At 43.2% G+C, this 16,172-nt stretch overlaps 1 protein-coding gene and 1 long non-coding RNA gene across 7 annotated transcripts in view; one reads left to right on the forward strand and one right to left on the reverse strand.

Annotated features, from left to right (window-relative positions):
• The window catches only part of AZIN1 (antizyme inhibitor 1), a 37,910-nt gene extending 22,111 nt beyond the window's left edge, over nucleotides 1-15,799 (reverse strand). For 2 of the 4 annotated variants that reach the window (XM_032760170.2, XM_032760165.2), the window contains exons 1-3: nucleotides 15,229-15,799; nucleotides 9,378-9,515; nucleotides 1,519-1,664 (exon numbers count right to left, since the gene is read on the reverse strand). The gene's annotated coding sequence lies outside the window, so the exon portion shown is untranslated. The remainder of the gene's footprint in view (nucleotides 1-1,518; nucleotides 1,665-9,377; nucleotides 9,516-15,228) is intronic. The other 2 variants (XM_032760168.2, XM_032760164.2) reach the window with 1 other exon arrangement.
• A 21-nt stretch (nucleotides 15,800-15,820) lies between these two features.
• LOC116813493 (uncharacterized) overlaps nucleotides 15,821-16,172 on the forward strand; it is a 70,155-nt gene continuing 69,803 nt past the window's right edge. Inside the window, exon 1 of one of the 3 annotated variants that reach the window (XR_009214802.1) lies at nucleotides 15,821-16,045. This is a non-coding gene — a long non-coding RNA (uncharacterized LOC116813493). The remainder of the gene's footprint in view (nucleotides 16,046-16,172) is intronic. The other 2 variants (XR_009214801.1, XR_009214800.1) reach the window with 2 other exon arrangements.

Here is a 16,172-nt window from a genome sequence, read left to right on the forward strand (position 1 = left end):
TATTACCAGTGTGAGCCACTATGCCTGGTCAAATTTTCTAATACATCTTGAGGCAACAAACTCTTTGTTCAAATGAAATGCCACTTGGAAACCCAGTATTTCCAACTGAAAAGGGAGAAGTAGGTGGGTGCGGTAGGTTGCTTGAGTCTTTCATATGTTGTGCCCCAATCTCACTGAAAGAGTCCTAAAAAGGCAGCTCAAATCATACCTCTGGGATCACTGCTTGCAGTTTTCTTAATATATTAGCAAAAATAGTTTACAGTTCCATTGTTAAAGAAAGAAAGGTTTATGTTGTGACATTTATACCTTACTGAAAGCACTAAGAAATATTTTGCCAAAACGTTTTCAGGAGGTATTAAAGTTAATTGGTGACAATATGTCAAACCAAAAGTCTTAAGACACAGCATGTTCTAGGGATCAAGCATGAAAATAGGTGTGCATGTGTCGGGGGCGAGCAGTTTATATCTTACGCCAGATTCACTAAGTTAATCTACCTCAATCTTCAACACCACAGGGGGCTGGGCACAGTGTAATCCCAGCACTCTGGGAGGCCGAGGCAGGCAGATCACGAGGTCAAGAGATCGAGACCATCCTGGCCAACATGGTGAAACCCGTCTCTACTAAAAATACAAAAATTAGCTGGGCGTGATGGCGCACACCTGTAATCCCAGCTACTCTGGAGGAGGAGGCAGGAGAATTGCTTGAACCCAGGAGGCAGAGGTTACAGTGAGCTGAGATTGCGCCACAGCACTCCAGCAGGGCAACAGAGCGAGACTCCATCTCAAAACAAAAACAAAAAACAAACCCCCCACCCGCCCCCACAGAGACTCTTTCCAGGACGTCTCCATACTCTCCACTAAGAATGCAGACTCAAACCAAGGTGATATATCAAATATCTCCTTGCAATTCTGAGTGGAAATAATTCCCAAAAGAAACTGTACCACTTCTTCTGGCTTACAGATCAGAAACAGGACTGATTTACTGGCTGCAACACATTCTGGTGCTATTAGACCTTGAATTAGTTGTATTAAACTTGAAAAAACAAAACAAAACTACTCCACGTAAATCTTAGATTCTCTTCATTAGAACTGAACAGCAAATCTATTTTTAATAAAAGCTCTGATGTCTAGTATTATCAATAGACACTAGAAGGTATTCTCTACTCACAAGCACTTTTAAGCTATTTTCAACCACCTTATTAACATACGGTTGAGAAAGCTCAGGTTATTTTACACTAATACAGTAGCGTATAACCACAATACTACTTTTATTAATAATTTCCTCTTAGACTCATAACTGAGAAGAAAAAATATGTAACATTCCTTATTCACACCTTCATATTGGTGTTTTTTGTTAATACATTTTTCCATGAAGAGCTGCCAGAAGAAACAAAAGGCTCCAAAGAACCACACACTGCTCCCTGGAGCCTTTCATGAGGCCGCTGAGTCCTCATGTTCATCGACAGGGTAGCTCCAAGAGTAGTGGCTGCAGCAGTTGGGCACTTGCCTTTTTACACACCTGCTACAAAGGCTTCTACAGTTGATTGTACTTCAGAAGAAACTGATACATCTCTCAAATAATCACAAGATAATTCTGGCAGCAACAGCCCACTTGACACCAAGCTGGATGAATATGAGTCTTGGATTTCTGAAGTGAAGACCTCCCTGGAAGTAGAACAGGGAGAGCTGAAAGGTTGAGAATACTGTTTCAGAGATACCTAAGCAGGAAACCCAACCTTAATACATCAACCATTGTTCTAAAAGGATTTTTACTCATTAAAAATGAGAAAAGATATTCTGAAATTTATTTACTGTTACTCTGAAGATGCCTAAGCGCGTTTCTACTTTTATTTTTACATAGGCACTTGATGACTTAGCACCCAGCTCACAGCTTTAAAAATACACAATGTTGCTTAAGTACCCTCTGCATTCTACCTACAACAGAAAATGTTACTTACCACATAGAATACCTTTAAAAGTAATTGACCAGAAGAGCACTAGAAGCTTCTAAAGAATGACATCTACTATAGATATGAGACCTTGAGTAGGTCTGAACCATTACAAAAGAATTCCAGGAAGCTACATACTGAAACTGGTAGGAAATCCTATAAATTTAGTGATCATAAGATCAGGTAAACTTCTGCCACCCTGGACCCCAAAATAAGTGATAAGACAATAACAACAGCCTACATCGAGTACTCAGGATAAATCAGGACAAGGCTTGCTTCAATAAGAAAACCAGTAATCACAATGCATACCCCTAAAATTATTTTTCAGGTGATGAGGTTGAAAAAACCGAGCAACCCTAGAGGAAGAAGACTAAAGGTGACTGCTAAAGAATTATTTTAAAAGAGAAGAACAAGAATGAATAGGAAATATATAAGGGGGCAAAAAATCCCAAAGGTTATAAGCCCAACAGGCTAAGTTTGAAGTGCCTGTGTAAAGACTGCCCAATGAACTGCCTCACCATAAATATTAAAATGTAGCTTAATGAGAAAACGAAATACACAATTCTCACAGCAATATTATTTTTGCATGTGGAATTAACACAATTAGACTCCCTTAAAAATGTCTTGACTATTCAATGGGAAGACTAAATTTTTTTTCCGGAGAAAATGTATGTGTACTAAAGTGCGTGTGTACCTGCACACGAGTGAAATATTTATATCCCTTTTGGCAATTAAGATGTGACAACATTAAAGATGACTATTACAATACAACATGAAGTATACAATCATATTAATTTCAAGTTTTCTAGCTTTCCTGGTTACAATTAAGCATAGCGAATAATCCTTTAAAGAGACACTCTATTTTGGTTACCTTAAGGCAGAGCTCATTGCCTGCCCGTCCACTGCTCACCCAAGGAAAACATATAGAATACATGTGCAATACAGTAATTGCAACCAAGACCAAGTTAAGCAGGTTATTAAGAAATAAGATGCTGGCCAGGCATGGTGGCTCACGCCTGTAATCCCAGCACTTTGGGAGGCTGAGGCCAGTGGATCATGAGATCAGGAGTTCCAGACCAGCCTGGCCAAGATGGTGAAACCCTGTCTCTACTAAAAATTCAAAAATTAGCCGGGTGCGGTGGCGGGCACCTGTAATCCCAGCTACTTGGGAGGCTGAGGCAGGAGAATCGCTTGAACCAAGCGATTCTTGGATCGCCTGAGCCAAGATCATGCCACTGCACTCTAACCTGGGTGACAGAGCAAGATTGTCTCAAAAAAAAAAAAAAGAAAGAAATAAGATGCAATACCTCAGAGGCCCCCGTACATCTCCCTTAGAATTTGTTTAGACCTTCTCTAATCATCATTCCTTTGTTACTTAATAGTTTTATTCTTCTATGTGACCCTAAAACAGTGTTGGGCAATGTGGTACTTTTACATTCTGGTACTAGAGTCCTTATTCCACTGACTGGCAGTTTAAGTAGCACTGATCTAGGGACTACAGTCTATATCTGGGACTGGTACTGCTAGATTGTTAGTGGCAAACAGTTTTCAAGTCTTTTGCTCATTTTCTTGTTTTTGCCTTTTATTTATCTGAAGGAGCTCTTCATGAATTTAGGATAGCAAATCTCTCATTAGGAGGATTATTTCTGGGGGATTGTTTTGTCGGAATTTCCATGTTGAACATACCAGGATAACCCCATCCTACCTTTGATCATGCCAAATATAACATGTTCATGCTGAACCTACATGAGCTAAGAAGATACCATACTTGTTTAGGAAATCTTTGCAAACTGGGCATCAGAGGATCCTTGCAGTAAAGAGCAAGAAGCAGATAAAAAGTAATCTGAAGTCAACATAAGGCTCATATTGCAAAGCACGGTGGCTCACGCCTGTAATCCCAGCACTTTGGGAGGCCAAGGAGGGCAGATCACCTGAGGTCAGGAGTTCGAGACCAGCCTGACCAACATGGCGAAACCTTGTCTCTACTAAAAATACAAAATTAGCTGGGCATGGTGGTGTGCGCCTGTAATTCCAGCTACTTGGGAGGCTGAGGCAGGAGAATCGCTTCAACTAAGGAGGCAGAGGTTGCAGTGAGACTGCACCACTGCACTCCAGCCTGGGCAACAAAACTGAAACTCCATCTCAAAAAAATGATCATTAAAAAAAATTTTTTTTAAATACAAAAATTAGCAGGGCGAGGTGGCATGCACACCATGGCTGGACCTCATGATGGCTGGCTATGGCCTGGGCAGGTTGAACCTGACTATCCTAATCCCTGTAACCCAGTATGCTACACAGTATTTTCTACTCATGCATAATGTAAAAGACAGTGGATTAACGAAAAGGAGAGCTAAATATCTGCTTTAGTTAACTTGTGACAAAATGCTTGATTCGACTGGGCATGGATGTCCCTGGAATGGAGGAAGGACAAAATATCTGTGCTCCCTGGGGCTTCACCAGTATGTAAGCACTTCACTTGGAAGAGTCTCCTTAGGCTTATCTGAACAATGGCCAGTCTAGAACAGTAGACTACCATACACTAGATTTTAAGTTTACAAGCCTTTCTCTTATATGCAATATCTTTTATTCTAATGGAAGTTAAATATCGCAAAAGGGATTGGTTTACCCAGGGTGGGGTGTGGGGAGACCCAAACTGGAAAACTCTGAAACAAGACCAGGTTGGGTGAAGACTGTGATGGAACACACAGATTGATAGTCAGTATTAATTTTCTCAGCTAAACTAACCTCTGTAATAAATGCAAAAGCCATTTATCCTATTTAAAAACTGGTCTATGGTCGGGCGCAGTGGCGCATGCCTGTAATCCCAGAACTTTGGGAGGCCAAGGAAGGCAGATCACGAGGTCAGGAGTTCAAGACAAGTCCGACCAACATGGTGAAACTACTACAAATGCAAAATTAGTCGGGCATGGTGGCGCATGCCTATAATACCAGCTACTCAGGACGCTGAGGCAGGAGAATCGATGGAACCTGGGAGGTGGAGTTTGTAGTGAGCTGAAATTGCACCACTGCACTCTAGCCTCGGCAACAAGAGCAAAACTCCATCTCAAAAAAGAAAGAAAAAACTGGTCTACATTGCTTTCCAATCTTTTTGACCTTCCTAAAAAAAAATGCTAAATTGGCTCAAAGCAAGAAATACCATGTCTCTAAAACCTTGTTTATCCATTAATATGCTAGTATTCACATTGTGCTTTTACAGAATATTTTTCTGCTACTTTACACAAGCACTGACACACCATTGACTCTACTTTATGTATGCCAAGTGGATATACGGACTGTGTATTTCAACGATAGTGGTTTTACTCATCTTTTTGGTCAAAGAGTATCAACCGCCATTAATGAATGTTCTGTTATATTTGCTCATATCACAGTATCCTTAAAGTGATCCTTAAAGTACCAAATATCATCTGTGAGAAATTAAATTGGGGGGTGGGGGGAGAAAAGAAAAAAAGTACCAAATACCAAAACTAAAATTTTCCCCTTTCTCTGCAGTCAGGGTCAACAACCTCCCTTTCCTTTGAGACAGTCTTGCACTGTCTCCTAGGCTGCAGTGCGGTGGCACCATCTTGGCTTACTGCAACCTCCGCCTCCCGGGTTCAAGCAGGCCTCAGCCTCCCTAGTAGCTGGGATTACAGGCGTGCACCACCATGCCCAACTAATTTATTTTTGTATTTTTAGTAGAGACAAGGTTTCACCATATTGGCCAGGCTGGTCTCAAACTCCTGACTTCAGATGATCCGCCGGCCTCAGCCTCCCAAAGTGCTGGGATTATAGGTGTGAGGCACCGCACCCAGCAACAACCTCCCCTTTCTACTGACAACTTACAGTGAAACATGAGGAAGGAGTACTATCAAATTCGTAAAAAACATCTTTCCAGCCAGGCGGGGTGGCTCACGCCTATAATCCCAGCATTTTGGGAGGCGAGGGGGGTGGATCACCTGAGGTCTGCAGTTCAAGACCAGCCTGGCCACATGGTGAAACCCATTTCTACAAAGACACAAAATTTAGCCAGGCATAATGGTGGGTGCCTGTAATCCCAACTACTCGGGAGGCTGAGGTGGAAGAATCACTTGAACCAGGGTGGCGGAGGTCGCAGTGAGCCAAGATTGCGCCACTGCACTCCAGCCTGGGCGAAAGAAGGCGACCCTGTCTCAAAAAAAAAAAAAAAAAAATCTTTCCTAGTTAAAATAATCCTAATTAGGTAGCGAGCTCCTGCTAAGCCATGTGTAAATACTAAAGATTAGGATACAAAATGTGAATATTTAAAATGCTGATGTTCTTCTGAAGTTCCTACATGAATATATAGAGCCGACAAATGACAACCAGGTAAAAAACATTTTTTAAGGCAAACTTGTTAAGAGTCCATTTAAGCAAATCAATTAACTGAATCCCTTTTCCATACTGCACAACATTAAAGGGTTGATAATGAATCTGACCTCATCACTGGATCCACTATGAGAAGCAAACTTAGCTTTTTAAGTTTTAAAATATTTTCCATTAGGCTAATTCATTAATTATAATTGAACCTACAACCAAAATAAATAGAAAAGTAGCCCACTGGAAAACCTTTATTCCAGCATCAAGATCTTTTTTTGTTTTTTTGAGACGGAGTTTCGTTCTTGTAGCCTAGGCTGAAGTGCAATGGCACGATCTCGGCTCACTGCAACCTCTGCCTCCCAGATTCAAGTGATTCTCCTGCCTCAGCCTCCCGAGTAGTTGGCATTACAGGCGCCTGCCACAACGCTCGACTAATTTTGTATTTTTTTTTTAGTAGAGACGGGGTTTCATAACGTTGGCCAAGCTGGTCTTGAACTCCTGACCTCATGTAATCCACCCACCTTGGCCTCCCAAAGTGCTGGGATTACAGGTGTGAGCCACCTCACCAGGCCTAGGGGATTTCTTAAAAAGCTTGCAAAAACTTTTTCACAATTAGGGGCCCATTAATCTTTGATATTGACCTTAAAATATTTTGTTAAGATATTTTTACAGTGTTCACATACTACATCATACACACATTCTGAATTATGAAAGAAAAGGATTATTATGTAAGCAACTTCCAAAGTTTCCAGATACTTAGTTCATTCCATCAAAATTCAGGTAGTTGATTTAAAACCTAACTCTGAAGCCAATTCTGGATCTCAGACTACTTTCACGGGAATCCTAGTGGACCAGTTCAAGTAGAGTTCATATAGCTACATGCTTTGCAATGCTATGGGCCAAATAATTTCCATGAAGTCTGTTCTAACTCCTTTTAATGGTTTTCAAATAATATTGTTGATCTACAGAAAATTAACCCCAGGATTTCGGAGTCTAATAGAGCAAACTGTTATTGATTTGTAAGGATAACACATTTCTGGAATGCAGAATTTTCTCTTGCCAATTTTACAAATTCTAGTCAAGAAACCTTTGGGACCAGGTATCTTTTGTAAATTTGTAGTACACATACTTTACATATGTTATGTAACACTCTTCAGGAGAATGAGTCAGCACCCTGCAACCACAATATTTCTGAAGCAAAATTTAGGAATATTAACACTAAACGGGATAAGTAAAGACAAAAATAGCCTCAAATCAGCACAGATTCAGGTCAAGTTTCCCCCCCCCCCCCCCCAAATCAGTTAAGGTCACATCAAGGAAGCTATAAAAAAAATTTTTTTAAAGACTTTTTGGATTTCAGAATACTATGAAAAAGGGATTGTGGTCCTGTAAGCTTTATAACAAAGCATCAAATACTAGACATGCAAAATGAGAAGATTACATGTGAATATTTAAAGAAGTTATATTTGTTTGACATAATATGCATTGTACCTGGGCATAATAAAGTTAAAAGCCAGTTACTCTGGCTGCCAGAACCTGCAGAATAAATAATCTTTAGCTTCTATCTGCTCCTATTCCCTCCTACCCAAAAAGAGGGAGACGCTAGACTTTCTGAATCCTACATTATTAATCTAAAGACTACTTTTCCCTGATTTTGCAGAATCATTCAGCTCACTGACAACGGTCTCCCAAGTTTCTAAGAGGAAACACCAGTAGAAATATTAACTATAATGCAAGGTAGCTTTTCTTTAAAGCAAGAAACATGAATTAAAAGAAGGATTATCTTTTATTACGGTCTTCCTCAAAAGACGAAGCTTGTTCTTAAATTTCTGCCTTAGAATGGATTCACAACTATGATGTTAACTTTAACAGACTGCACCACCCAAAAACGTTTTAAATCTCCAAGCCAACTTGGGAGAAAAACATCAGGTATGTTGCAAATAGAACAGATGGACTAACAAAAATTAGGCAACTGACTTAGTATTGAAATGGCAATGACCCTGCTTCTCTTTAATGTGCACACAAGCCACCTGGATATAGACTTCGATTTAGGTTTGGGTGAGGCTGAGATTCTGTATTTCTGTTCTAGGTGAGGATGCTAATGCAATTCATCCGAAGACTACACTGCATAACGAAGGATAGTAATACACTCAAAAACAGATATTATGCCAGTTTAAGACAAAAAGAACTGTTCCAGTCCAACACTATGTTATAGCTGGGATTCAAAACACACACATTTGCTCAAATTTACACAGGCAGGAGAAAGCCAGTAGAGGAAACCCTCTAGTCAACATTCTAAGTCAAAGCTTTCAAGAAATCTTACTATTTAAACTGTGTTTCCTTCTCTCTAGCCTTAAAAACCTGAGTCTAAAATTCTAATTTGTATTAACATCAAATGTTTGCTTACAGCAAACATTTTTATCAAATAGGGATCTGTTTAACAAGATCAGATTAAACAAACACTAAAACTGATACCTTCAGCTTTCCTGAAAACTTACCTCCAAGTCTCTGACCAAACTTAAAAACACTTAAATCTTAATAACAAAATCTGAATTTCAGTAACAATAAGTCTATACACCACAAAATTTTTAAATGAATCCACACAAATCTAGCAGCGTTAAATATATATATTTTAATACCACATATATTTTAATACCATATACATATTTAGATATATATATAAATTTAGATATATATATAGTATCTCTATCTATCTCTATCATCTTTCAGCAAGTCCTCTAAAAACAATCAGTTGTTCCTACCAGCTGAGTAGCAAAAATCATTTCACTAAGTTAAATGGTTGAATGATGTGATAAACTACACCTTAAATCCCAAAAGCCCTCTTCAATGTATATTTTCTAAGTTATGCATTCAAGATAAAGTTTTAAATGATCCAGTCATTGGTAAACAATGCACACAACTAAATCAGTCAAGTCTGTAACCAGTAACTGTCATATCTCTATTTCAGAAATTTAAAAGTCACTGCACTTTAAGAAGTAAATGCAATTTCAAATCTGAAAAACACTAAGCAAGGCAGCACTCTTCCTTCGGTTTTAGAGACCTCCTCCTCGCCAACAAATGTGCAAATACTTACATGGACAAGTTGGGAGATGGAACCCCTCTATCATCAGCTAGGTTCCCAAGGTGGCTCAGCGTTGAAGTCGAACTGCTCTCTATACAGCACTTCTCCTAGGCCCTCTGGGTAGTTGTATACTTGGTCAGAAAGTTCGCCCTTAAAGAAGGAAATAAAAGTAGCAGAAGACAGTCCTATGTTAAAAAAAATGTTTAGGCTGACTTAAACATGAACTGTAGAAAACGTGTTCATTTTATAACAATGTTTCATTAAAGTCACATTACACAAGTGATATTTTCAAAGGGTTTACCACAGTACCAAGTACTTTATGCAGTAAACATTTCCAAGCTGCTGTATAAAATTCACAGAACTTGATGTCATAGCCATCGTACCAGTTGTTTTTATTTGCCTACTCAACAGTTACCAGCCTTCATTTTTGAAGATGAAAACTTTATTTTTGCTTTTATTTGTCCTCTGAAACTCCACATTTTTAAGTGGTCCAGAATTTAAAAAATTCCAAGTACCCTCACTAACCTAGTGTACATGCAAGACTTTATATGAATAATGTACTAGCATGACCTAATAGGTTGGAACCACCCAGAACACTCTTTTACTCCTCAAATACTTCTTTGCCTTTTATATTTTAAATGTAAAATTCCACCACAATACCAAAAGATTTTATGACTTAGCTAATGCATTATATATGTATCTAAAATAACTTTTGAAAAACATAAAATAACTTGAGAACTTCCTTATAATATTAAGCAACTAATCTCTTAAGATTTATCTTCTCATATCTAACCTATTTGGACATAATTCATTCTATTATCACCAGGAACAAATCAAGGTGATAAGTGCACAGCACACTATACAACATGCTAGGTGAGTTTTAGACATTGTTACCACTCATCACCTCTAAGCTAAAATGATATACCTATGTTTCTAATTATAATTCAGTGGTTACTGTTTTTAAGTAATATAATCTGACGGTATTTGCTAGAAAGGGGTGGTAAGAAGGAAGCCAGAAAACCAGAAATTATAAAGTCAAGAGTTGGAGGGATTTCAGAAGCACTGTAGGCATACCTAAAGTGTATCTCACCAGGATCAAGGCACTCCTGGTGGAGGCAAAATGTTTCATCTATCTAGGAGGAGCTGATCACATGCTCAATGAATGACATTTATGGATGATGAGGAAAGAACTCCTACAAACATGCAATGATGATAACAATCTTACATTAGATTCCAAATAATGTACTACTCCATAACATTCTGATTCTTTCAACACCAACATAATTTTCTAAATAAATAAAAAGTTGAGTCATGCTGGGGACAGATCATTCTCAATTATCCTAAGGAATAGGATCAGATACCCTAGGTAAGACATTATTCATCTTTTCCTCAATACATATATCCACAGCTATTTTGCTGCTTAATGCAACCCAAGAGCAATGATGTGAAACATTAAGGACATTAAACGTCAGACATTCCAGAATGTTCCTCAGTGAGAACCCTACAACATTTCCATTTAACAAAAAGATACTAGTAGGGAAGGAAGGCTCTAGAATTTGAAAGGCATTTTTAAATACAAAAAATAGGGCTAGGCGCAGTGGCTCTGAGCCAGCGGATCACTTGAGGCCAGGAGTTCAAGATCAGTCTGGTCAACATAGTGAAATCTCATCTTCTACTAAAAATACAAAAATCAGCTGGGCGGAGCCTGAGGCACAAGAATTGCTTGAACTCAAGAGGCGGAGGTTGCAGTGAGCCGAGATTGTGCCACTGTACTCCAGCCCAGGAAACAGAGGGAGACCCTGTCTCCAAAAAAACAAAGGAAGAGAAGAAAAAATGAGCCAGATGTGACAGTATGCACCTATAGTCTCAGCTACTGAGGAGGCTAAGGCAGGAGGACTGCTTGAGCCCAGGAGTTTGAGTCCAGCCTGGGCAACACAGCAAGACCCAAAAAGTGCATAGGATAAGCACTACTTATAAACACAACATACGGGATAGATAAGCACTTCTTATAAGCACTTACATACAGGATAGATAGAATGTTTATCTGGACAGTTAGGATAAAAAAGCATGAAGAAGGACTTGTTAAATGGAAATGCGGAGAAAAGGCAGTATGGAAAAAAAATAAATTATTTTCACTTAGAATGGTGTACGTAAACACTGCAAATTCTCTAACACCTTAGAGAATAGCACAGAGAGGGCTCAGTTGGTCAGTAAGAAACAAGAAACATTTTATGTAATTTATTTTATTTTATTTTTTTGAGACAGAGTCTCGCTCTGTCACCCAGGCTGGAGTGCAGTGGCGCGATCTTGGCTCACTGCAACCTCTGCCTTTCAGATTCAAGCAATTCTCCTGCCTCAGCCTCCCGAGTAGCTGGGATTACAGGCATGTGCCACCATGCCCGGCTAATTTTTTTGTATTTTTAGTAGAGATGGGGTTTCACCATATTGGCCAGGCTGGTCTCGAACTCCTGACCTTGAGATCCACCCACCTCGACCTCCCAAAGTGCTGGGATTACAGGTGTGAGCCACCGCACCCGGCCTATTTTCTTAAAAAATAGAGACGGGGTCTCACCATGTTGCTCAAGCTGGTCTTGAATTCCTGAGCTCAAGTGATCCGCCTGCATCAGCCTTCCAAAGTGCTGGGATTACAGGTGCAAACCACTGTGCCCAACTACAAAAACTTTCTATCACTTTGACAGTAACTATTCCAAACTTAGTATCTCAAAATTATCAGTACGTCTCTGAAAACACAATGCCTTTACCAATGATTTTTAAAATTGTTCTGTGGTATTCTTTGTAAAAACTCCAAACCCCAGTCTGATCATGAGAAAAACATCAGGTAAACCCTAAGTTTAGGGGAGGGGAGTATTCTACCAGATATCTGGCAGCACTTTTCTAGACTGTGATGGTAATGAAAAACAAGACTGAGAAACTGTCACAGACCAAAGAAAACTGGGAAGACATGACAACTAAATACAATGTGGTAACTTGGATTCTGGAACAGAAAAAAGACACTAAAGAAAAACTGGCGAAATCCAAATAAAAGTCCCAAACGTTTCATAGTGCCAAAGTCAGTTTCTTAGTTTTAACAAATGTACTGTAATAACGTAAGATGTTACTAATAACTGGGTGGGAAGTATGCAGAAACTGTATCTTTGCGACTTTGCTGCGCAACTAAGATACTCCAAAACAAAGTTTATTTTATTTATTATTATTATTATTATTATTTTTGAGATTAAGTCCCTCTGCTCTTGTCCCCCAGGCTGGAGTGCCGTGGTGCGATCTCAGCTCCCTGCAACCTCTGCCTCCCGAGTTCAAGCGATTCTCCTGCCTCAGCCTCCCAAGGAGCTGGGATTACAGGCCCCAGCCACTACGCCCGGCTAATTTTTGTATTTTTAGTAGAGATGGAGTTTCAGCATGTTGGCCAGGCTGGTCTCGAACTCCTGACCTCAGGCGATCCACCCGCCTCGGCCTCCCAAAGTGCTGGGATTACAGGCGTGAGCCACCGCGCCCAGCCTAATAAAGTTAATTTTTAGAAAAACCAACCAAGGGATAGTCACCTAATGGGCTACTACTCAGCAACACAAATAATCTACTGATAATCTACAGATAAAGACAACAGGGATGAATATTAAAAATGTGCTGAGTTAAAAGAAGCCTTTTATACCAAAGAATGCATACTGTATGATTCCATTCATGTGGAAATTCTGGAATAGACGAAAACAATCTATGGGTTTAAAAAAAAAAAAAAAAAAAAAAACAAGATCAGCCGGGCGCAGTGGCTCACGCTTGTAATGCCAGCACTTTGGGAGGCCGAGATGGGCGGATCATGAGATCAGGAGTTCCAGACCAGCCTGGCCAACACAGTGAAACCCCGTTTCTACTAAAAATACAAAAATTAGCTGGGCGTGGTGGGCGCCTGTAATCCCAGCTACTCGGGAGGCTGAGGAAGGAGAATCGCTTGAACCTGGGAGGCGGAGGTTTTGCATTGAGCCGAGATTGTGCCACTGCACTCCAGCCTGGGCGACAGAGCTAGACTCCATCTCAAAAACAGCAAAACAAACAAATAAAAAAAACAACCAAGATCGTGGTTGGCTCTGTGGTGACTGGGAGACGATTTGAAAGGACAAGAAAAAACTTTTGAGGGTGATGGCGATGTTCTACATCTTGACAAAAGATTTAGGTTACACACCTGTATTTTTGTCAAAGTTCATCAAATTGCATACTTAAGACTTGTGGGTTTATACTGATGTGAATTTTACCCTCTAAGATTTAAAAAATAGTAAGCGGTACTGAGCTCTATTTAATATGCACATACTAAAGTTGGAGGGGTCTCCAACTTTACTTTGAAATGCATGGACAAATAAGGCAAAATGTTAATTGCAGAATCTAGGTGGAAGTATAACTCTTTTTCACCTTCTGTTTGAAAATGTATGTAATAAAACCTTGGGGGAGAAAGGCACTGACTACTCGACCTCACTTATCACCACCGATAATCATTTTCTTTTGGAGTCTTTCCTAAACTCCTTGGGGCTTATTTCTCTTCATGATCAGCATCTGCACGCTCTCGTATATGTAAAAGAAATTAATGAATTATGAGGGCCTTTCTAGACAATCATGAGCCATGTTTCTGCCAACCCTTGCTGTATTTGATATGCTTTGATGTACTTCTACTTTGTGCTTTGATGTACCTCTACATCAACCTTCGCTGAGCACAAGGCAATTCCCCCTCCTTTGAGTCCTTAGATTCCCACCCAGTCTGGGAATTCACGATAGAAACACGACGGGACACAGAACTAGTATAACCAAGATGCCACCACAAAATTCAGTTAAGTGTGCTGAAACATGGGGGCGGTAAACTGTGTCCCCGACTGTTTCGGGTTTCTGAACCAGCAGCTTAGTCTATGAAACACACCTTCAGGATAGATACCGTGTAAGGGTTAGAACATGTCACCACCAACAACTGTTGGCAGTCAAGACAGTAGTTGATAAGCCACCCGTCTACCAATCTCCCTCTTTCTGCCCAGGAACCATGGCGCGGACGGAAAAACGAAGCCATGGTGACTAATCCTCAGGCTCCAGGAGGTGACTGGGGTGAGTGAAGGCGACTTGACCCAATCAGGAGCGCCGCAGGGGCGGAGCAGCAGCCTCGAGGCTTCCAGAAGTGGCCAAAGGCCTCTCGCTCGCTACCTGACACCGGGGCTTCCCCGCCGCCAGGCCCCAAGTGGCGTCAACTTTTCTCCACCAGAGGGGGACCGCGCTCCCCGCGCCCCCCAGGAATCCGACTTCCTCCGCAGCTGTCACCAGAGGCCGGCGCGGGGCCCGCCCCGCTCCATTCATAACCAGGACCCCAGGCGTTGCAGCTCACAGCGCCGCCCGCCCGCCTGGCTTCGGGAAGCAAAGGTGGCGGCGGCGCAGCGCGGGGTAGGGGCTGCGGGACCCTGGCCCCTGAGGGCTGCAGCCGGGCCCCCTCCCCGGAAACAGCAATGCACCACGGGAGAGGGGTGGGGGCCGCACGCCGCCAGGAGGGGACGGCGACCCCCGGCGGCGAGACCCCCGCACGCGCCCCCACTGGCACACGCCCCCTCGCCCCCATCGCTGCGGCTCCGGCTCCGCCGAGCGTCCAGCAGCCGCCCGAAGGTCCCGAAGCGCGGCCCGCCGCCCAGCCCCGCCACCGCCGCCGCCGCCGGGGGCACAGACAGCCGCCACACATGCCGCCGCCGCCATGTTCGAGGCGGCCGGCCGCGGGGCGCTGCAGGGACGTCTTAAGGGCGGCGGGGCCCAGCCGGAGCCGCCCAGCCGGAGCCCCCCGAGGCCAGCCCCGCGTCCTGGTCCCTCCCGCGCCCCTCGGCTCGGTACTCACGTGAGATAACGGCCCAAAGAGTCGGGTAAAGCGTCTTCTCTTTTTCGGCGGAATTTTTAAAGAGGGATGTGGTTACCTTGAGCAGAAATACCCAAGGCGGCCTGGGCCATAGGCTGCGGGAACGACTTGGGGGTAAAAGCGCGGCACCGACACCAGCTGTGTGCAGCAGTGGCGGCGGCGGCCGAAGGAGAAATAGAACAGCGCAGGCAAAAGAAGAAAGGCGCGGGCTGGGTGGGAAGAGGATTCGGACTCGTCACACTGCAGAGCAGCAGAGCGAGAAAGGATGAGAAGAGGCAGAGAAGGCGACGGCAGGAGAAAAAAGGAAAAGCTGCGGCCGCGATCAGAGCCTGAAAGTGTGAGAAGGCGGTGCCAGCGACGCCAGTATTTATATTAGGGGGAGTGGCCTGGTGACATCACAGCTGGCCGGGCAGCCGCGCGAGCGGGGCGGAGCCCGGCTGCAGCCCTGAGAAAAGGGAGGGGGACGGAAGAGGAAGGAGGACTGAGCCCGGGAGAGAGAGGGGAGGGGGCGGTGCGCGACCGGGTCATGCAGGTGCAGGCTGGCCGGTCGCTTCCCGCCCTCCCGCCACCCGCAGCTCCCCAGCAGGCGGAGGGCGGCCGCGCGGGTGTGGGCCGGGAGAAGGAGGCGGCTCGGCTGGAGCGCGCCGTCCGCCCGACCCCCGCCGCCTCTCGGGCGCCTGCGCTCACGCTGCGGGGCCCAGCGCATTGTGAGCCGGGTCGGGCTCCAAGCTGGCAGCGTCTGAGAGCTGTCCTGGGCCGGAGGTGGCGCGACCACTGTGCGGCCTAGAGTGGGCCTGGGGTAAGCCTGTCGGCGCCGCTGCCGAGCCTTGCCGTCCAGCTCCCTCCGCTTTGTGAGGCCTGTAGTTTACCCTGGGGACTGTCCTCCTGGGCTGAGGCGTCCGCCTTCGGGGATGCGGTACTCCTTT

Source organism: Hylobates moloch, unplaced genomic scaffold (genome assembly GCF_009828535.3).
Source record: "Hylobates moloch isolate HMO894 unplaced genomic scaffold, HMol_V3 SCAFFOLD_9, whole genome shotgun sequence".
NCBI lineage: Eukaryota > Metazoa > Chordata > Mammalia > Primates > Hylobatidae > Hylobates > Hylobates moloch.